This window comes from Canis lupus, chromosome 9 (assembly GCF_048164855.1).
Source record: "Canis lupus baileyi chromosome 9, mCanLup2.hap1, whole genome shotgun sequence".
In the NCBI taxonomy this organism is placed as follows: domain Eukaryota; kingdom Metazoa; phylum Chordata; class Mammalia; order Carnivora; family Canidae; genus Canis; species Canis lupus.
Genome location: NC_132846.1, coordinates 37,053,116 through 37,075,090, shown reverse-complemented (window position 1 = coordinate 37,075,090; position 21,975 = coordinate 37,053,116). Strand labels below are relative to the sequence as shown.

Genomic DNA, 21,975 nt, shown 5'->3' with positions numbered 1-21,975 from the left:
TTCCTAAAGTTATGTCTATGCCTGCATACGGGTAATTTAAGGATTAATTCCAACCCTAGATATTTTACTATTAAGAGTTTTATTAAATCTTTCCACTTGTTTAGCTTTGAATAGAGCATTGAATAAAGAGTCAATGGCAAAATATTTAAATGTTTAATGAAAATATTAGTAAGCTGAAGCCCAAGGGGAGAAAAACAGAATAATCCTTGGCTGTCAGGGTTCAGAGATTCAGACCCACAGGGAGGCAGCATTTTACCGCTATGATTTATGGCCAAATTAGACATAAGAAATGATGGTGAGGCTAGAGTTTGGAATAAGGTATTTTGATATTAAGCAGTCTCTCTTTAGCAAATGGTCATTAGCAGGAGTAATATAAATAATTTATGCATATAACCTCAAATTTTGAAAAGTGAATTTATTTTATTAAACATATATTCCTGGGGCAGCCCAGGTGGCTCAGCGGTTCGGCGCCGCCTTCAGCCCAGGGCCTGATCCTGGAGACCCGGAATCGAGTACCACGTCGGGCTCCCTCCATGGAGCCTGCTTCTCCCTCTGCCTGTGTCTCTGCCTCTCTCTCTCTCTGTGTCTCTCATGAATAAATAAATAAATAAAATCTTAAAAAAAAAAACACATATATTCCTCTGAATTGAAGTGTACACTTTTTTAGGTTCATAAAAATGACTTAATGAGTACCCCTGAATATCAGATATGATGCCAGATGCCTTACATATATTATCTCTAAATCTCAGAACAACCATGCAGGGTAGGGATTATCATCCCATTTTTCAGATGAGGAAACTGGCCTTGGAGAGGCTAAATGACTTTCCCTAGGTCATACAGCCTATAAATATCAGAACTAGAACTCTCAAGTACCTCTTTCTACTATACCACATAATCCCTAGAAGTTGTAGGCATAGAATTTTAAAAATCGTGGTAAAATATACTTAACATAAAATTTGCCATTTAAACCACTTTATGTGGGCAGCCCGGGTGGCTCAGCGGTTTAGCACCGCCTTCAGCCCAGGGCCTGATCCTGGAGACTTGGGATCGAGTCCCACATTGGGCTCCCTGCATGGAGTGGGGTAAGCAGTGACTGCATGGAGCCTGCTTCTCCCTCTGCCTGTGACTCTGCCTCTCTCTCTCTCTCTCTCTGTCTCATGAATAAATAAATAAGATCTTAAAAAAAAATAAACCACCTTATGTATACAGTTCAGTGGCATTAAGTACATTCATATTGCTGTGCAATCATCACTACCTCCATCTCGAGAATTTTTTCTTTAAAAAAAAGCTTTTCAGGGAGCCTGGGTGAAGCATTTGGTTAAGCACCTGACTCTTGGTTTTGGCTCAGATTGTTATCTCAGGGTCATGAGATTGTTGGCTCTGTGCTCAGCATGGAGTCTGCTTTAGATTCTATCTCTCTCCTGCTCCTCCTGCTCATGCTCTCACTCTAAAATAAATAAATAAATCTTTTAAAAAAAGTTTTTCTTTATCTCAAACTGAAATTCTATACCCTTTAAACAGTAAGTCCCTATTTCTTACTCCCCTCAGCCCCTGGTAATCTATATTATACTTTTTGTCTCTACAAGCTTGACTACTCTTGTATGTTTCATATAAATGAAATCATACAATATTTATACTTTTGTGTCTGGCTTATTTCACATAGCATGTTTTCAAGATTCATCCATATTATAGCATGTGTCAGAATTTTATCCCTTTCTTAGTATTCCATTATAAGTATATACCATGATGGGATGCCTGGGTGGCTCAGTGGTTGAGTGTCTGTCTTTGGCTCAGGGTGTGATCCCAGGGTCCTGGGATTGAGTCCCACATCGGTCTCCCTGCAGGGGAGGGAGACCCTTCTCCTTTTGCCTGTGTCTCTGCCTCTCTCTGTGTCTCTCATGAATAAATACATAAAATATTAAAAAAATAAGTATACCATGCTTTATCAATTTCATTGTTTATCTGTTCATCCATCAACGGATATTTGGATTGTTTCCACCTTTTGGCTATTGTGAATAATGGTGCTAAGAACATTGGTGTTCAAATATCTATTTGAGATCCTGCTTTCAATTCTTTTGGGCATATACCTAGAAGTGGAATTTCTGGATCGTATGGTAATTCTATGCTTCATTTTTGTTAAGAACCACCATATTGTCTTGAAGACTTAGAATTTTACATTAGGATATTTGATTTTAAAGACGCCTGAGTGGCTCAGTGGTTGAGCATCTGCCTCCCACTCAGGGCATGATCCCAGGGTTTTGGGATCTAGTCCTGCATCGGGCTCCCCTCAGGGAGCCTGCTTCTCCCTCTGCTTATGTCTCTGCCTCTCTCTCTGTGTCTCTCATGAATAAACAAACAAAAAATAAATAATCTTAAAGAAAGATCCTCTATATGCAATGCTGAGGTGAAACTCAACTACTGACTGAACAAATAGGACCAGATGTATTTCCTTGATTTGTGGGCTCTGATTCAGGCACACAGTTAAGGGAGCTGGAGTCATTTGACAAGGAAGAGATTGTCCTTGCTTCACTGTGGGCCCTTACCAACAAGTGGCCATCCATATCTGTCTGGCTTTTGCCCTGGGTATTCCAGCTAAAAGGAAATTCTTTTGAAAGTATGTGGTTGTAGGGGAGGGTTGTCTTTCTTAGTAAAATTAAACCCAAACATCTCTTTCTGGACTCTGAATGGAGCAAGGCCTAATCTCTGATCATTTTATTATTCAAATGACAGACACATAGAGCCACCTTGCAACTGCAGATATTGAATAATCCCATTTATGAACCTGTTGTCATGTTTTCATATCATAATAACGCTAAAAGATGCAGCTGATGCTAGGCTTCTTTACTTGTGGGGTAAGAACCAAGTAAAAAGCACTGGGGAAAAAAAATAGAAACAGCATTTGCCAGGGTGGATATTGGTCAACTAAGGATTACCTAACAATAGATTTCATTGTGCCTCTAATGCCTTCTGTATTAATGGATATTAATGACATCCTATGAATTTGCTTTGGCAATAATCATTGTGTGCCCATATTCAATTCAGCAAATACTCATTGCATGTCTGCTCTGTCCCACTATTAGGAGTAGAGGAACAAAGAACTAAAGGGCACACCAATGATTAGCCATATACTCCATCTCAGACTTTCTTCCCCATTTATACAACTATAGAGCTGGAAGAGGATCATAGAATTTATCCAGTCCAATCTCTCCCTTTCTCAATTCCACTTCCTCAGTGTATGATAGATGAGAAACTGAGGCCTTCAAAAATGGAGTTGTTATGAACACAGAGATCTGGGTTTGAATCCCTATATGTTAACGCATATCTTTGGGTAACTTACTTAGGCTTTTTAAATTTCAATTTATTTATCTGTAAAGATGAGCTCAGACACTCCCTTTGTTCTGAAATATTCTCTTCACTTGTGTGATACCATATTTTTAATTTTTTTTCTTTTTCCTGGTTAGTCATTGTTTCCTTTCATAGTTCCTCTATCTCTGCTTATCTCTTAAATACTAGAATCCTTGGAACTCTACCTTAGGCCCTCTTCTCTTATTACTTTATACTCTTTTCTTGAGCAAGCTCATCCATCTCCATCTATAGGCTGGTGAGCCCTAAATATGTGTCTTCTGCCCTGAAATTTCTTCTGAGCTCCAAACCAATACACTCATTTGCCTGCTTGATATTCCTCCAGGGATCCCATAGGCACTTTAAATTTCACAAGACCAAAACTGAGCTGAGGATCTTCCCCCATGCCTGCTCCTTCTCTGGTATTTGTAATCATGTTTTCCAAGGCAGAAACTGATAGATCTTTACCGTCCAACAAATTTTCAAGTCCTGTTGCTTTTACCCCACCCCCCTGACTATATTTGGTATCCATCTACATCTCTATCCCTACCACCACTTTATTGCCACTATCTGTATTTAGATTCTCATCGTTTCTTACTTAGACAACTATTACTGTCTCCCAAATGATCTTCCTGCTTCAGATAGCACTCCCCTCCAATCCATTCTCATACTCCACTCAGACTGATCATTCAAAGGTATCTATCATTTAAACACATCTTAGGGGAACATCTCTATTTAAAACCCTCCAATGGCTTCCAGTTGCCGTTAGACAAAATGTAAATCTCTAAACCTGTGTAGCAGGGTGGAACGTTTATTATCCTAATAACTGGAATCAGAATTTTTCTTAGTAGGGAGAAAATGGTCTTTGTTAAGAAAAAATACTTCAACAGGCTAATGGGGATGCGCTGAGAGAAGATCTAATGAATGATATGACATGCCAGAAGTTAAGGTAACAAAGTTAATTGTCAGTCAGAATAAATAGAAATATAAAGTTGGTGAAAGTTCTGACAGTGAAGTGGCTGAGGACTTTGGGGAATCAGAATTCCAGTATTTAATTTTTACAGTGCAATGTTATAACCTTCTCATACTCTCTGTAAATCTGCTTATACAAATTACCTGAGTGTGTCAGTGATTGTGTGTATGCATATGTAAGTGTGTGTGTGTGTGTGTAAAGGAAAGGAAAGGGTTGGTCCCCTGTCTTGGTCAACACTGTATAGGAAATAGGACCAGTACTCACTCATAGCAGTGATAATCCTTTAACTGAAGTAGGCAGAAATTCATATAAATCTACTAGAAATTTGATGAAATCCTTAAGAAGGCTTTAGATTTTTTTTAGATTTATTTATTTATATATATGTATATATGTGTGTGTGTGTGTATATATATATATATATATATATATATATATATATATATATAGAGAGAGAGAGAGAGAGAGAGAGAGAGAAAGAGAGAGGCAGAGACACAGGCAGGGAGCCCGACGTGGGACTCAATCCTGGGGTCTCCAGGATCAGGACCTGGATTGAAGGCAGCGCTAAACCGCTGAGCCACCCGGGGTTCCTGACTTTAGATATTCTAAACTCCTGTGGAATGGGGTTTTAGATCTAGCTTATCTAGATCTTTGTCTAGCTGACAGTGAGTTACACTAGATTCCACTATCTTCATTATCCCTCCACTGCCTTTCTTCCCTCTGGATTTGTCTCTCATTCCTCTTACTCCTGGACTTTGTATTCTAGGGATGCTTATGTTCCTCCATTTATTCAAATTTGATATAAATAATCTCTAATCTCTTTGTCTTTGCAAATGGAGCACTGCTGTCCCCATTTTTTAACTGGGTTAAGTCTATTTTTCCTTCAGATTGCAGAGAATTTTTAGGGCAGTAAAACTATTCTGAATCATTTTGTAATGGTGGATGTATGTCATAATCCATTTGTCAAAACTCATAAACTATGACATGATATAAAACATGAACTTTAGTTAATAATAATGTATCAATTTAGGTTCGTAATTGTAACAAACATGCCATACTGATGCAAGATGTTAATGACAGAGGAAACTGAAAGTGGGGTGGCAGCGAGGGCAGGGAGAGATATATATGGGGGCACTTGTACCTTCGGTTCAATTTTTCTGTAAACTTAAAATGGCTTTAAATAATAAAATCTATTTTCTTTTTAAAAAGATTATTTATTTGAGGGGCACCTGGTTGGCTCAGTCAGGGTTAAGCATCTGCCTCTGGCTTAGGTCATGACCCCAGGGTCCTGGGATTGAGCCCTGAAGAGGGCTTTCTGCTGAGTCTGCTTCTCCTTCTCCTTCTGTCCCTCCCTCACTCTTGCTCTCTCTCTCTCTCTTTAAGAAATAAATATAAAAGATTATTTATTTGAGAGGGAGAGAGAGGGAGAGCGCATGTGCCCTGGAGAGAGGGAGAGGCAGAGGGAGAGGGAGAGACAGTCTTAAGCAGACTGTGTGCTCAGCGTGGAGCCCCACCCTGGGCTTTATCTCAAGACCCTGAGATTATGACCTGAGCTGACGCTTAACCGATTGTGCCACCCAGGTGCCCCTGTTAATTTTTTTAAATAGCTAAACAAAACAAAACAAAACAAAACCTACCAAAAAAGTACATGCAGATCTAGCACAGGAAAATAGAGAAGCTAATATACTTGGGAGCTTTTATTTTAAACTCTTTTGACTTTAAGGTCCTGAGGTTGATGGTGATGACCTGGAAGATACAGATATCTCTGTACCCTCACCCACTCTGTGAAGATAGGAAACAACTTGTATCCAAAAATTTAGGGAGAAGTATTTCAAACCAAAATCTGCCAGTGTCTGGGGCACTCATTTAGAGGGGAAGGCCAAGTAGGTTGCAGAAGTCAGGTGGTTCAGAATTAAATATGTGGGCTTGAACCTGCATCCACTGAAGTAGATGAAGATAAAATGATAAAGGAGACAGTCCCTAAGATCTTAGCTGTAGTCTGTGATAAGGAGATGATGAGATGAGAAGAGATTGTCAAATCCCTAAAGGCCATTCTGCCACTTTCCAGTGATTGATATTTATCTTTAGAGCCAGAGGATCCTGCAAGGGTCTGAGGCAACAAAATCCACTCTTAGTATTTTTTCTCATTCAGAAATACTTTTTAAATACATTTGGCTTTAATAATTGATTTTGTAAATTTCCACATATGTATTATCCCTCATGCAGCACCTAGAAAAAAATGAAGTTTTTGTTTTGAAGATTTTATTTATTTATTTATTCATGAGAGACACAGAGAGAGGCAGAGACACAGGCAGAGGGAGAAGCGGGCTCCATGCAGGGAGCCCGACATGGGACTTGATCCCAAGTCTCCAGGATCACGCCCTGGGCAGGCAGGCGCTCAACCACTGAGCCACCCAGGTGTCCCAAATGAACCATTTTTAATGCTTTTTTTCTATTTTCCCTCATTAATATTTTCCCCAATTCATCTCTTGCTCCTCTAATCCTGTTTTGGTGTCTGCTTCTCAGACAACCTGTACTAACATGAAGTATTATTGGGACATCCACTTGGAGACACTTCGCTGACAGATACAAATATAGATAGAGAGATTTAGAAAGGTTATAATAATTAGAATGCAAGTAATAGAAAAACTAGCCCAAGTTGGCTTAAATGATAAGGCAAGTCCATCGTACGGTGGTTTCTGGGCATGCTGTGGTCGGGGCTCTGGCTTCATTTCTCCAAGAACTCTTTTGGTTCTTCCCAAGTGTGTGTAGATTGTGCCCTCAGGTGGTTGTAGCAATAAAAAATGTGCTCTTTTTCCAGCCTTAGCTCAAATATCTCATTCTCTATGGAGGTTTACTCACTCAACCAAGTTAGAAGCCATTTCCCTTCTTTCAAACTTGGACATTTTAGTTCAAGTTGCTATAACAAAAATACTATAGGCTGGGTGGTTTAAACAATAAACATTTATTTTTCACTCATTGACTCTCTCTTGTGTCTTTATATAATGGAGTCAATCCCATTCATGACGGCTCTGCTCTGGTGATTTAATTACCTCCCAAAGGGTCCAAATATCATCACACCTCCAAATATCATCACATTGGGGAATGAGACTCAACATATGAATTTGGGGGGAAAGAAACAGTCTAACACTTCAATCTATTTGACACTGTTTTATTCTGCTTGTCAAGGCTGTTTACATAGCTGCTTCTCTAGACCAGAAGGGAAAGTAAAGCCCATATTATATTAACTTTTATCCCTATTAATGCTTTGCATATAATTGGTAGAGAGAATTTATTCAATTAAATTTACTGCCATTTCTTTACATAGAGAAGATAGTAATCTGTGCTTAAATTTATTTAATATTTCAAAGTAATTTAGAAAAAATTTGAGGTTCGTACATGGCACTTAGTTTCATTAGATAGTACAACACTACACCTGTTGATAAACTTGAGGAAGATATAATGAGGATGTAGTTAGATGGGTTAAGTATAAAACTTGAAATGTGGGGGCTCCCTGGGTGGCTCAGCAGTTGAGCTGAGTGGCTGAGCCTTGGGCTCAGGGCATGATGCCAGGGTCTGGGGATCTAGTCCTGCAATTGGGCTCCCCTGTGAGGAGCCTGCTTCTCCCTCTGCCTATGTCTCTGCCTCTCTCTCTGTCTCTCATGAATAAATAAATACAGTCTTTAAAAAAAGACTTGAAATGTGGGAATGATGATGTATATAGCTAATAAATTTGGGAATGATGATATAGCTAATGAGTTCCAAGCTACAGTTTCAAACATAGGGACAGGATTTAGGAGTTCATCAGGATTGCTTCCTGAAGATTTTGACCAAATATGTTGCCTCAGCAAAAAACCAAACTAAGGAAAATAAAAAGAAATGAAATCATAGGGCAGCCCCAGTGGCGCAGTGGTTTAGCGCCACCTGCAGCCCGGGGTTTGATCCTGGGGACCCTGGATGGAGTCCCATGTCAGGCTCCCTGCATGGAGCCTACTTCTGCCTCTGCCTCTCACTCTCTCTCTCTCTCTTTCTGTGTCTCTATGAATAAATAAATAAAATCTTAAAAAAAAAAAGAAAGAAAGAAATGAAATCATAGGGATGCCTGGGTGGCTTATTTGGTTAAGTGCCTGCCTTCAGCTCAGGTCATGATCTTGGAGTCCTGGGATTGAGCCCCATGCCCACATGGGGCTCCCTGCTCAGTGAGGAGTCTGCTTCTTCCTCTGCCCCTCACCCCACTCAATCTCAAATAAATAAATATAATATTTTTAAAAAATTAAATCATAAATACAGAGGAGAAAAATAGTAATATATCCTCATAATCAAAATTAGAAATGAAACAGAAAATGTTCTACCTGTGTATAAACTCCTGTCTGTTTGAATCTAGAATGGTGAATCTCAAATAAAGTAGAAAAGATTGTAAAGGCGATAAAACAATTAAGAGTATAAAAGAATTGTTAAGTGAAGACAGGCTGACAATAAAGATCTTGAGTGTAAAAATATAATCTGAGAGAAATAACTTTTAAGGTGAAAATGAAGAATTTCTATCAAACTAAAAAATTTAAATCCTAAGAGTCTGCTTAGGATTATCTCTCCCTCTCCCTCTGCCCATCCCCCTGTTCATGCTGTCTTTCTAGCTCTCTCTAAAATAAATAAATAAAATCCTTTAATAAAAAAGTTAAGAAGAAACAACTTTACCCACTAGGCAGTTATTAAACTCAATACTCCAAGAGACGATATGGAATAAGTAAGAGTTCTATTAAATTCAGGGCTATTCTATTCATTACCAACTTTAAAATTTGGGCTGGTTTAGCAATACAGAGAAGTCCTTTGATGTTGATGTTAGGGGTAACCATCATGCCCCTCAGCCAAATACCTTTTATGCCACGAACGGCCCTATTGATTAAGATGAGTATTTTTCAGTGATGGGCAGCTACATGCTCCTCTTGGTGGACTGTGAATGGATACTAAACTGAGTCCTTTGGCTTTCAGTTTTATATGTGTTTAAGGAACTATTTAATGTAAACTACTGCTCTGGACTGAATTGTGTCCCCACCTTCAAATTCATTTGTTAAACCTAACCCCCCGCTGTGACTTTGGAGATAGGGCTGTTAGGGAACCATTAAAAACCATTTAATTAAGGTTAAACGAGGTCAGAAGAATAGGACCCTAATCCAATAGGACTGATGTCCTTATAAGAAGACAAAGCGTTACAAGCTTATCATGTGTGGACACATGAAGAAGGCACTGTCTGCAAGCTGAGGAGAGAGACCTAACCAGAAACCAACCCTGTTGGCAGCTTGCTCTTGGACTTTTAGTCTCCAGAGCTGAGAAAATAATTTTCTGGTTTTTGAGCCACCTAGTCTGTGGTATTTTGTTACACCAGTCTAAGCAGACTAATACACTCACTAATGAATCACTAATATGAAATGAAATAATAAAATTTGGAGTCCATAAACAAAAAATAGTGTATTACCAGGAATATATATATATATAGATTATATATATATATATATAAATTATATATATATATATAATCTTAGGGTCCTGGGATCAAGCCCTGTGTCTCCTGGTCAGCGAGGAATCTGCTTCTCTCTCTCCCTCTGCCCCTCCTCCTCACTCATGGTCTCTCTCAAATAAATAAAATCTTTAAAAGAAAGAATACAAAGTGGTTTTTAAAGTTTTTTTTTTTTTTTTTAATTCATGATAGACACAGAGAGAGAGAGAGAGGCAGAGACACAGGAGAAGGGAGAAGTAGGCCCCATGCCCGGAGCCTGACGCAGGACTCGATCCCGTGACTCCAGGATCATGTCCTGGGCCAAAGGCAGGCGCTAAACCGCTGAGCCACCCAGGGATCCCCCAAAGTGGTTTTTAAAAAGTAATAAGAAACAGGTAAAATTAATTTTCACATCTTTCATTTAACACAATATATCCAAAATATCATTTCAATGTGTATTTAATATAAACGTGTATTAATATTTAATTTCTTTAGTACTGTTTTTGAGATCCAATGTGTATCTTTTTTATTTATTTATTTTAAAGATTTTATTTATTTATTTGACAGAGAGAGAGTGTGTGTACAAGCAGGGGGCAGCAGGAGGCAGAGGGAGAGGGAGAAAGACACCTCACTGAGCAGAAACTCTGACAAGGGGTTCCATTCCAGGGGCCTGGAATCATGACCTGGGCAGAAGGCAGATGCTTAACTGACTGAGCCACCCAGATGCCCCTAAAACCCAATGTGTGTTTTAAATTTACAGCACATCCCAAGCAAAATTTGTATTGTATTTCAAGTACTCAATAGCTGCATGTGGCTAGTGGCTATTGGATAGCACAAGGTATATAAGGCAGCATGGCATGTATTTAAGTCACTATAGCTTAGTAATAAGCCTGAACAAGATATTGCAAAGCTCTTACTTTTTATATACATACATAGTTGGTATTCCAGTTTTTCAGAAGGATATTTTATTATTTACTAGTGATGTCTCGAGTTCTTATCGTTCTAAAGTGCTCTTATTGGTATGTAAATGAAAATATTTACAGAATTGCTACTATTCTTTTCTTGTAAGGTAATGAATGTGTGGCTGCCATTTTGTTATTATCAAGTTCTTTTTTCCCTAGAAAGTGAGAACATGTAGAGTAAGAGGACTTCCTGACCTTTTCTCCACCTAAATAAGTTATATAGTTAGAAATAAAGAAAAAGAAAACCACAGGAGTAGATGAATCATTAGTCTGACCTAGACTAACACTATGTACCGGTTGTTGTTTTTATTTATAACAAGTAAGATACAATTGTAAAACATAGTTAAGGGAGCTTTTGTGACCATGAAGCAGAGTGATGCTGACCAGTTTGCATAAATCCATTATGTTGAATGTAGAACTGCTAACCCTCATGACCTTACTGTATGAGTGTGGTTTGGAAGTGTTACTGGGGTATTATTTTTTTCTTTCTTCTCACATTAGCCTCACTCCAGTGTTACAGAGAAGTGGTTATTTTTGAACCAAGTAAAAAAGAGCTTTATCATGTTATCATGGCTACATCACTTCAAGACAAAAAAAAAAAATGATTTCAGATGATCTCCTTCTGTTTTACTATATACACATTTATTGTCTCTAGATTTCCAAGGATAAGTGGATAAATGTGATGGTTCACATTTGCCCTATAACTAGTTAGAATTGGTTTTCTAAGGGAAATGTTTCTATTCCTTTGCTTTAGCTTTACCAAATGATCTGAGCTGAAGCAATCTTTTAAAATGGCTATGATGCACTCAGTGTTTTCGAAAGCAGGCATTGTAACCATTTAGATCTTTCATCATTATTACAATGTGTCCAGTGGCTCTTCTTGTAGAATTAATGCATGGAGCTTCCATTAAGTGTTCTCTGAATCCACTTAGCAATAGGCCAATCTATTGTCCTCTCAACTAAGTATTCATATATAAGATTTGAAAAATATTCAGAAACATTGCCAATCAGAAAGGGGAAAAAACCCACACACGTCAGCTTTGATAAGAAAGAAGTGCTCTTTAGAGGGTTCTTAGGAGTTTCAGGGGGGTTCCCAAGGGACGGTAGAATAAACAGACTATCAGGAAAAACAGCTAGGAGTTTGGTGTTCAAATAGCAGTCCTCCAAAACCCACAAATGGTGTCAGTTTAAAAAAAAATCTATGGGAAAAAAAGATTAAGAAAAATAAGCTGATTAGACTAATAAAAAAGAATAAATATTATAGCAATAAATTGTGTGTTAGTCAAGAAGCATGGGTCCAAATGAAGGAAGCTCAATGCAAACCAGTTTAAGTGAAAAACAAAACAAAAAAACAACTTGTTCACATAAGTGGGGAACATCTGAAGAACATCTATCTGACTTTGGGCATACCTGGATCCAGGGTCTCAAATGATAGTTTTAGGATTCTCCTTTTTTATTGGTCTCTCCTTTCAGCTTAGTTTTGTTCTTTTCTATTTTATAGGGCATTTCTCCTTATGACGGAAATATGGCCTCTGGCAATGCAGATGTCATTACTGGTGTCGTTGTTCTATATGTTCAGCTCCAACAGGAGAGAGAAAACTATTGGCTTTCAATTTGGAAAATTTCATGAATATTGATCTCTCTGTGTTGGATTACTTGTCAAACTGGCCACTTAGGCCAGTCACTATCTTCAGAGGACTACAGTCCTGTGGTCAGCTTGGCATGGCTTGCAGTTCTGCCCCTTGGTGGAGGTGATGGGGAATGGAAGTATGATACTGATTAGTAGCTCCACCAGATCCACACAGAATGGGGGAGAGGTGGTGTCTCAAACTGGAATAGTGCAAAGATGAAAATAGTTATATGTTTTCTAAAGTTACTGAAGAAAATATAGTTAAGGTTCTAATAACTGTGGAAAAGTGCTTTTCAAATTTGGGGATTTTGTTAAAGTTGTTTCTAATTTAGTAGTTTTGGGGTGGGGGGATCTGAGATTCTTTATTTCTTTTTTAGAGATTTTATTTTATTCATGAGAGACAGAGAGAGAGAGAGAGAGAGAGAGAGAGAGAGAGAGGAAGAGACACAGGCAGAGGGAGAAGCAGCCTCCATGCAGGGAGCCCGATGTGGGACTCGATCCCAGGTCTCCAGGATCACGCCCTAGGCTGAAGGTGGTGCTAAACTGCTGAGCCACCGGGCTGCCCCCTGCCCCAAGATTCTTATTTCTAAGCAAGCTTCAAGGACCATCCTTGAGTAGCAGTACTCTAGAATACATTTGCGAATTGGGTATAATTTTATAGCATCTGGTCAGCAGAAAACTGAAGGAGATTACCTGTGTGAGGCTGAGTTGTGAAGGTTTTAGATTTAATTATTTGAATTTTTCTTTATCAGGAGTACTACCATATAAATTTCGATATTCTTTTGGACTATGTACAGTTTATGACTTGTTAAGTGCTCTCAACTAGAAGAACAATGATTAGCACACTTACTTTGAACATAGTTTCAAGAAATACTAAAGTAAGATACATCTGGAATATACTATTCTCCTTAAAACATGATATAATGTGAGAAATAGAAGGGTATGGGGGTAGGGCTAGGTCTCTGGTCTGTGGTGGGGTGACCTAGTCATGCAGCAAGGCTGAAACTGAATAGAACATCTTTCTATGGGCAGTGGAAGAAGCCAAGGTGGGCAGAGTGTGACTTCTTGATCCTCAGAATTAGAGAGAATTGGTGGCTAGTAACAGGGCTCCATCTCCAGGACTGCGGCTTAGGGATAGTATTCAAGTGATGTGAATAGGATGGGGGATGAATATAGAGATTGGACAAGTGAGGTAAAGACCAAGGTAAAGTACAGAGACTGGGAGAGGGCAGATTATCAAGATAAGTATATAAGGCACTGGAACAAGGGAGAAGGCAAAGGCTTAGTTTTAGAAGCACAGTTGAACTTGAGGTACCACATCTGAGGTATAGGATGAAAAACAGGCTAGCTTTATGTCTGTTCCCTTAATGCATAAGAAGAGGGCTCTGCCAGAGGGAGCAGAAGTCATGGGGCTTGAGAGAGTGGAAGGAGTAAAGCCACAAATCCCAATTAAAAGGGCCTAGGTATAAAGGACAAATGTATTTTTAAAAATATTTTATTTATTTATTTGAAAGAGCGAGCGAGCGAGAGAGAGAATGAGTGAGTGGGGTGGGGAGAAGCAGAGGGAGAGGGAGAAGCAGACTCCTATTGAGCAGGGAAGGAGACTCAGGGCTCAATCCCAGGACCCTGGGATCATGACCTGAGGCAAAGCCAGATGCTTAACTGACTGAGCCACCCAGGTGCCCCAGGACGAATGTATTAACAAGAAATCAGACAAGTTATTATTGTAATAACTTGGAGGAAGTTCCGTGGCTTTTATGTGTAGCCCCTTATTGTGATTTTATAATTACTGAGTCTAGTCATTATTGGTTAATGCGTCAATTGAGAAAGAAATGTGTTCTCTCCATTAGAATAGTAGTGATACTAGGTTTTTGTAACCTAAGTCTGTATTATTGCCCAGAGGTCCTGCAAACAGGAGTCAGTTTATTTTATTTTATTTTAAATTCAATTTGTCACCATATAGTATAATACCCAGTGCTCATCCACAGGAGTCAGTTTAATCAGACGCTCTACTAAATCTAAGATACTTACTTTAAACTGTAGTATTTCCTCTTAGCTCATTGGTTAGCTGCAAAGGAACTTGCCTAAGATACAAATTGAAAGCCTGACTAGTTTTTAACTTCTTTGGATTTATTTCTTAGAAGAATAAGGTTTTTAGAGCAAAAGGAGAAATCTGATTGGTTATCTACCTAGAGTATAATGCAAATAACCAGAAATTATATTTGTCTTCAAAATTCAGAAATTTTTATACCAAAAATTGATAGAGCAAAGAAATTATTTAAGAGTATATAGGAAAGTGTGAAGACTTCAAACTTTAAAGGGATACTTGGTTTTGTTTTTTTTTTTTTCCAATTCCACCTTCAAAATACTACCATTGCTTTCACTCTGCACCTGTTCACTCTTTCTCTCCTATTAGTCTGTAGCAGTGAGCTCTCTTTGGAAGCCTTTGGAACTTTCTTTGAGATGGGGAGGGTCCCCAGGACTTCTCTCAAAGTCTAACTTGACATAACAAGGGGAAAAAGGAATCAGGAATAGTCTTTATTCCCATATATTACTTAAGATATACAATACACACACACAAAAAAAGATATACAATAGACATGCATCTTTGACTTCCTTGGATAACTGCTAAACCTCTTTTGTAGAAGGGGAAGAACAAAAGAGTCTATGCTAAAGGCAATAGTAGTCATGCAAATTTAAGAAATAATTCAGAGACAACATGTGTGTTTTGAGGCAGAATTCAAGATTAAGGAACAGTACATTTTAAAGGATTCTAAAAAATTGATTAGGGAATGCCATATTAACAAGCAGATACAAATTAAATAACAGTATGTCCTCTGGTGATTCATGGTGACTCAGCTAAGGTAATATGGTAATCTTAACACAGATGTTTTTTGAAGGCCTCCTCAGTTGGTTTGTGTGTGTGTGTGTGTGTGTGTCTGAGGGGATGAGAGAGGAAATCAATTTAATGTTTTTCATTGGGTGAATTAAAATTATGCAAAATTATTTTTCTTGGTTTTTGCAGTTTGATTTAACAAATGAATAACTGATTAATTAATTTATTCCAGAAAGCTGATACTTTAAAATTTTTATAATAGAAAATATGCAAAAATAGTGCAAAGATTCCATATATATACTTCACCCAGCTTCTCCTAATGTTAACTAATTATTTAACCATTGTACAATGGAAGAACAGGATTAATAGTGGCACATTGTTATTAACTAAATTATGAACCTTATTGAAAGTTCACCAGTTTTCTCCGGTGTCTTTTTTTTTTTTTTTTTTTCCATTTAGGATCTCATCTTGGATTCCACATTGCATTTAGTTGTATCTCTCTTCAGTCTCTGTCAATCTTTAGTTTTTTTCTTATCTTTTGCAACCTTGACACTTTTGAGGAATACTGGTTAGTTTGTAGAATGTCTCTCCAATTTGGGTTTAATGTTTTCTCATGACAAGGTTATGCATTTTTGGCAAGAATATCATACAAGTCATTTTATGTCCTTCTTAGGATATAACAGAGGTACATGATATTTATATGTTTTATTACTGGTGATGCTAATCTTGATTGCTTGGTTAAGTTAGTAATGTCAGGTTTCTTTACTGTAAAATCACTATTTTCCCTTTGCAATTGATAATTATCTTGGGATATTTCGAGAGTTTGGCTAATATCCTGTTTCTTCTCAAACTTTTGCCCCTTAATTTTTGCATCCATAGGTAGATCTTGTCTATAACAAATACTATTGCAAGTATGCCCAGTGGTGACTTTGTACTTCTTAAACTCTCTCTACATTTATTTATTTATTTTTTAAGATTTTATATATTTACTCATGAGAGACAGAAAGAGAAAGAGAGGCAGAGACATAGGCAGAGGGAGAAGCAGGCTCCATGCAGGGAGCCTGATGTGGGACTTGATCCCAGGACTCCAGGATCACACCCTGAGCTGAAGGCAGGCACCTAACCACTGAGCCACCCAGGTGTCCCTCTCTCTACATTTATTAATTGGAATTCTATAAGGAAGAGCTGCCATTTTTCCTCATTTATTTATTCAATTATGTGACTCATGGATATTTATTTTATAAATTAAAATCTAATACTATCATCATTGATGATGTCAGTTTGTTAGGTCAAATTGTTCCAAATTTGACCATTGTGGGGTTCCTTCAGTTTGGCTTTTGACTTATTCTATGCTTTTTTGAGAATTTCCTTGTTTTCTGGTACCACAAGATTATCCAGGCTCATCCTGCCCCAGCCCTGGAATCAACCATTTCTCTAATTAGCGGATTCCTTTTATTTGGCTTTGCCCTGTGGTCCAACACTGCTCTATGCCCTGATGGGCTCAGTTTCTGCCCACATTTCTAGATGCCATATAGTTGAATGCTATGGAGGCCTACACTTTTCAGCTATCTTTAACTGTGCTGCTTAGACTGAGAGATGGGTTAGGGTAAACTTCTCTCTTTTTCTCTCTGGGCCTTGGGGAGGGGGGTATAGTTTGAACTTGTAGGGGTAGAGATGTCAAAGCACTCTCAGTGAATGGATGGTCCAAGGAAGAAGAGGCAGGCCAGGATCTGGCAAGAACTCAGTCTTCGGGTCCTAATAACAGTCACTTCAAGCAGCGCTTGAATTTCTTGCTTTATACTTCCTTTCTGTTACCCTCTAACCCTTAAGCAAAATTTTATTCACAGGTTCTGGCTACACATTAGCTGTACTTCAGGGATTTTAGTGCGGAGTCTGTCCTACATGGATAGAGGTGAAAAGGGGAGAACAGAATCTTCTTCCTTGAGGCCAGAGAAGTTACAATAAGGGAATCATAGGTATAGAGCACAAACAACTATGCCCAGCATTTTGGTAATCTCATGTAGTATCAAGAGTGTGGGATCAAGATAAGGTGGTTATAGCAGAAAAAAAAAGACACTTGTAACATGATATGGGGAAATTTCTCCAACCAAGGTAGTTTCCTTCAACCAAGCCAACAGGGTCCACTGTAATTTTCCTATTTAGCGGAAGTGTGACCTGTGATCCTATGACCTAATTTTGTAGTTATAGGTTGCTAAAGCCTAGATATTTGGGAGAGACTTATTAAAGTTTATCTTGCTAGTTTTAGCTCACCATTCCAGTCAAGTAGGATCGTCTTGAATTTTGTTTCTATCATCCATCGTGTTGATTATTTTTTGGTTATAATGCTCTTCATTGAAAATACTTGACTTTTTTTTTAACCTTCATTTAAGTCCAGACTAAAAATGTTGACTTAGGATGGAAACTGTGGTCTTCCCTGCAGTTAGACAACTAATGGTTCAATCTATGGTTTCTAAAATCTACTCTTTTTTCTCTTTCTGAGCAAAGGAGATTATTTTCCCATTCCAGGATTCTGGTACCTCTCCCATTATCCATTTATTCTCTAAGATTTCTGGATGCAGATACCACCTCAGTCCCTTCCTTCAAGGTCCAAGAATGTAATTCACTGGGGCACCTGACTGGCTTAGTCACTACAGCATGCAACTCCTGGTCTCTGGGTTTTAAGTCTGAGCCTCATGTTGGGTATAGAGATTACTTGAAAATAAAATCTTTTTTGGGGCGCCTGGGTAGCTCAGTTGGTTAAATGTAGGACTCTTGATTTCGGCTCAGGTCAACAGCTCAGGGTCTTGAGATCAAGCGCTGCCTCAGACTCTGTGTTCAGTGGTGAGTCTGCTTGAGACTTTCTCTCTTTCTGGCCCTCTCCACTCATGCACATGTGAGCACATGTGAGCACTCTCTTTCTTTAAAATAAATAAATCTTTAAAAAAAGTAAAATCTTTTTTTTTTAAAGAATGTAATGGGGCACCTGGGTGGCTCAGTCAGTTGAACCTGACTCCTGATTTCCACTCAGGTTATGATCTTGGGGTCATGGAATTGAGCCCTGTGTGGGGCTCTGTGCTCAGCATGGAGTCCACTTATCCCTCTCCCTCTACTCCTCTCATAGTTCTATCTTCTAATCTTTAACTATTGGACAGTCATTTACTAATAATTACTTAAATGGTTAAGAGATGAAGAGATTTTTAGTGTGGCTGGAGAGCAGAAAATGCCTTGCATGTACTATGAGCCCAATATATATTGAATGAATGGATGGATGATTCCTGGAAAGAAAAACACTAATTAGTAGATGGAGAATTCTGTTCTCTGTTATCCTTTTTTAATAATGTGGAACAATTTTATTTGAACCCTTTGCATTTAGCTTCAACATCAGTGTCATTATCATTACCAAGGCTATTTGTTCCACCTGTTGAGATCTCCAGTAGAATTTTCCAGACTGCAACATCTTTTTTTCTATATAAATTATTTGAGCTATTTCACTTTTTAAACCAGAGCATGGTGCTATCACCACATTACATTAAGAAAGACTTTTCCTTTCATCTTGTAGGTGGATAATTTCTATAATAAACTACTTTATTTAGATATTCTTTTATTCATTTAGTTTTAATTTAACTTTTGAATAGGTAATGATGTACATGATTAAACAAATTAAAATATACAAAGTATACAGTGAAAAATCTCTCTTCCACTTCTGTCCACCATCTGCTCAGTTGCTCCTCCAGACTTGAAACTACTGTTTATAGCTTCTTGTATATTCTTCTAGAATTTGTTTATTCATATATGAGTATACATAAACATAGGTCTCATTTCCCATGTTTGAAAGAACTCTGGCATCCTTTAACATTCATCATTTTCTCTAGCAATCAGTGGGCCATTCCTTTTTTTATTTTTCTTTTAGAAAAAAAGGCCCCTTTTCCTTTTCAAAGAACTTTAGGGTTGCCTGAGTGGCCAATCGGTTAGGTGTCTGACTCTAGACTTCTGCTAGGGTCATGATCTCAGGGTCATGGAATCGAGCCCCACATCAGCTCTGTGCTCAGTGCTGAGTCTGCTTGAGATTCTTTAACTCTGCCCCTCTCCCCACTCAGGCTCATTCTCTCTCTCAAATAAAGAAATCTTTAAAAAAATAAAGAATTTCAGATTATTCAGATTCAAGTTTCCTGAAATTAAGCAAGATCCCAGGTATCCTTTAGTTATTTTCATTCATCCATTTGATTCATTCATTCATTCAGCAAAAATCTATTGATTTGCTTGCTGTATCAAAGATCCTGTATTCAGTTCTTAGATTACAGAGATTATGGATCTTGCCCTGGAATAATATGTAGTATAGTAAGAGATATAAGACATGAAGCTAAATAATTATGAGAGATGTATAAAATGCCACTACAGTTCAAAGAAGGGAGAGATTAATTCAATCCTAAGGATCAAGGAAGGCTTTGGGAGAAAAGTGACCTTTGAGTTGAGCCATGAAAGTTGAGTCCATGTATTTACAGAGATGGGATAATGAAAAAGGAAGAACATTCTATGTTATATCTCAGTACTCTTGTTTCCAAGTGACAGAAACTCAAAATAGCTTAAAAAATAAAGAAAAAGTAAGAGATTTCATACTATATTTCTGTAACCAAAACCAGAATAGACAAGACTGGAGCTACCATTAGTGTCAATAGCATACAAAGACTTTATAGCATTATCCTTCTCTGTATCTCCTTCCTCCATCCTGCCTCCTTTTCCTAACAGGCTGCTTCCGGTAACAGGTGATACAAGTGGCATCATATTCTTATTGCTCTCAATCCAAGAGCAAAAAGAGAGTTACCCCTTTGCTTCCAATTCAGAAATTTTGGAAAGGACTGGCCCAGCTTGGTGGTTGTACTCTGTTGTGAGTTGGGAAGGGAGATACTGTGTTTGCCAGCCTCACCAGAAACATAATTGAATTAGGAGGAGCAGTTCTCTAAGAGTGCTGCTATCAGAAGAAGGTAGGAAAGAGTGCAGGGGAGGCACAAAGCAGGGAGGTCCACTTTCACCTACATCATGAGCAAAGGCAAGAAGGCAGGAAATTGCCGGCCATGCTGTGAATGTAATGAGAAGTTTGTTTGTTTCAGAAGCAGGGCTTGGGACTAGTGTAAGGGAGCTGAGGCATTTGTGGTGCAAAATTTCAGAGGTATTCTCAGATGCCAGCCCTGAACCTGTAGAACTCTAAAGGGGTGAGGAAAGGGAGAGGGAGAGGGAGAGAGAGAGAGAGAGAGAGAGAGAGAGAGAGACACAAACCTCCTTAAATTTTGTACCTTAGGTACCTTGCTTGTCCCAAACTTATCTTGGTCCTGTTTAGAAGGAGGGGATGTTTAACAGTGTTAAAGATCAACAGGTTGAATAGTTGAGGACTGAGTAGAGTGACCTTTGAGGGGAGAATTTTGATGGAATGATGCAAGTTAAAGCCAGATTGCAAGAGGTTAAGGAGTAACTATCTATGAAGAAATTGTGGCAAAGAATGTAGACTACTGTATTGTTTCCCACAAAGCATGGTAGTAAAAGGAATGACAGAGAAGGAATTGAAATTTAAACGGAAAGTTGGGGCCCAACAAGTTTATTTTACTTCATTTTATTTTTAATATTGGTGCTATTTGACCCAGGAAGCAGTCATCTACTTCCATGGGATGACTTGAAGGACTCCTGGCTCCCTTCCAACCAAAAAATAATTTTGTACTAGCCTACTAGTGATGTCCAAATTGCTACCATTAGTGATTTGGGGTTATTGAATTAAAGGATTATCTCCTAGCAGTTAGTAAGTACCCTCTTAGGCCCCCATCTGTAGGTAATTTATTAAGCTTTTAGCAGCTATTTGTATGTCAATGTGAATTGGCTTATCTGATTTTTTGGTAACAACCAAGAATATATTTTGATAAAAGGGGGGAGAGGGTGGTGGTGAAGAGCACTGAAGGGTTTTTTACAGTTTGGGATGTAGCACCCATAAGGAGACAAGGTAAAGAACTCCCAAAAGGGAAGGTGAGGTTCTCAGGGGTAACTTGTCTATCTCACAGTCCTACCAAAGGCCAGCTACAATCTGAAACTCTTTTCTTCTATCAATGAACCATTTTTTTAAAACAGTATTTTTTTTTTTTATGATAGTCACACACATACACACACACAGAGGCAGAGACATAGGCAGAGGGAGAAGCAGGCTCCATACACCGGGAGCCTGACGTGGGATTCGAACCTGGGTCTCCAGGATCACGCCCTGGGCCAAAGGCAGGTGCCAAACCGCTGCGCCACCCAGGGATCCTTTAAAACAGCTTTTGAGTAGAATCTTGTCAAAATTTTCTGGGGAAATACATTATGTCCTGGATGATAGAAAGCAGGCCTGGACATGGATTCTGAAAACCTGTTCTCAAAAGAAAAAAGAAAAGGAAAACCTGTTCTCATCAAAGACTTACTTTGCCTGTGAAGAAGCAGTCACATAGGTTGCAAGTGACACATAGGTTGTAAAATACCTTATTTACACAGATCCCTTCAAAGGCTCTGGGAGGGATCCTAGCACTGTGTTCACATGATCATGCATTTTTGGAAAATTTGCAAAACAAGATAATTTAATTACAATAGACCACTGTCTCTATCCACTCCTATTTTCCCTTTGTCACATTTCCCTTAGTGCTGGGTGGCACTGAAGTAACCAGTCATTTTTGCTATACAGGGAACTTGAATTGGGGATATAGTTTGGGTTTACTGGCATATATTTTT

The 21,975-nt window shown here is 38.5% G+C and overlaps 1 long non-coding RNA gene across 4 annotated transcripts in view; it reads right to left on the bottom strand.

Annotated features, from left to right (window-relative positions):
- LOC140640051 (uncharacterized) overlaps nucleotides 1-21,975 on the bottom strand; it is a 69,590-nt gene that overhangs the window by 43,155 nt on the left and 4,460 nt on the right. For 3 of the 4 annotated variants that reach the window (XR_012036715.1, XR_012036717.1, XR_012036714.1), the window contains exon 3: nucleotides 20,785-21,619. This is a non-coding gene — a long non-coding RNA (uncharacterized lncRNA). Of the gene's footprint in view, nucleotides 1-20,784; nucleotides 21,620-21,975 lie in introns of those variants that run through there. The other variant, XR_012036716.1, reaches the window with a different exon arrangement.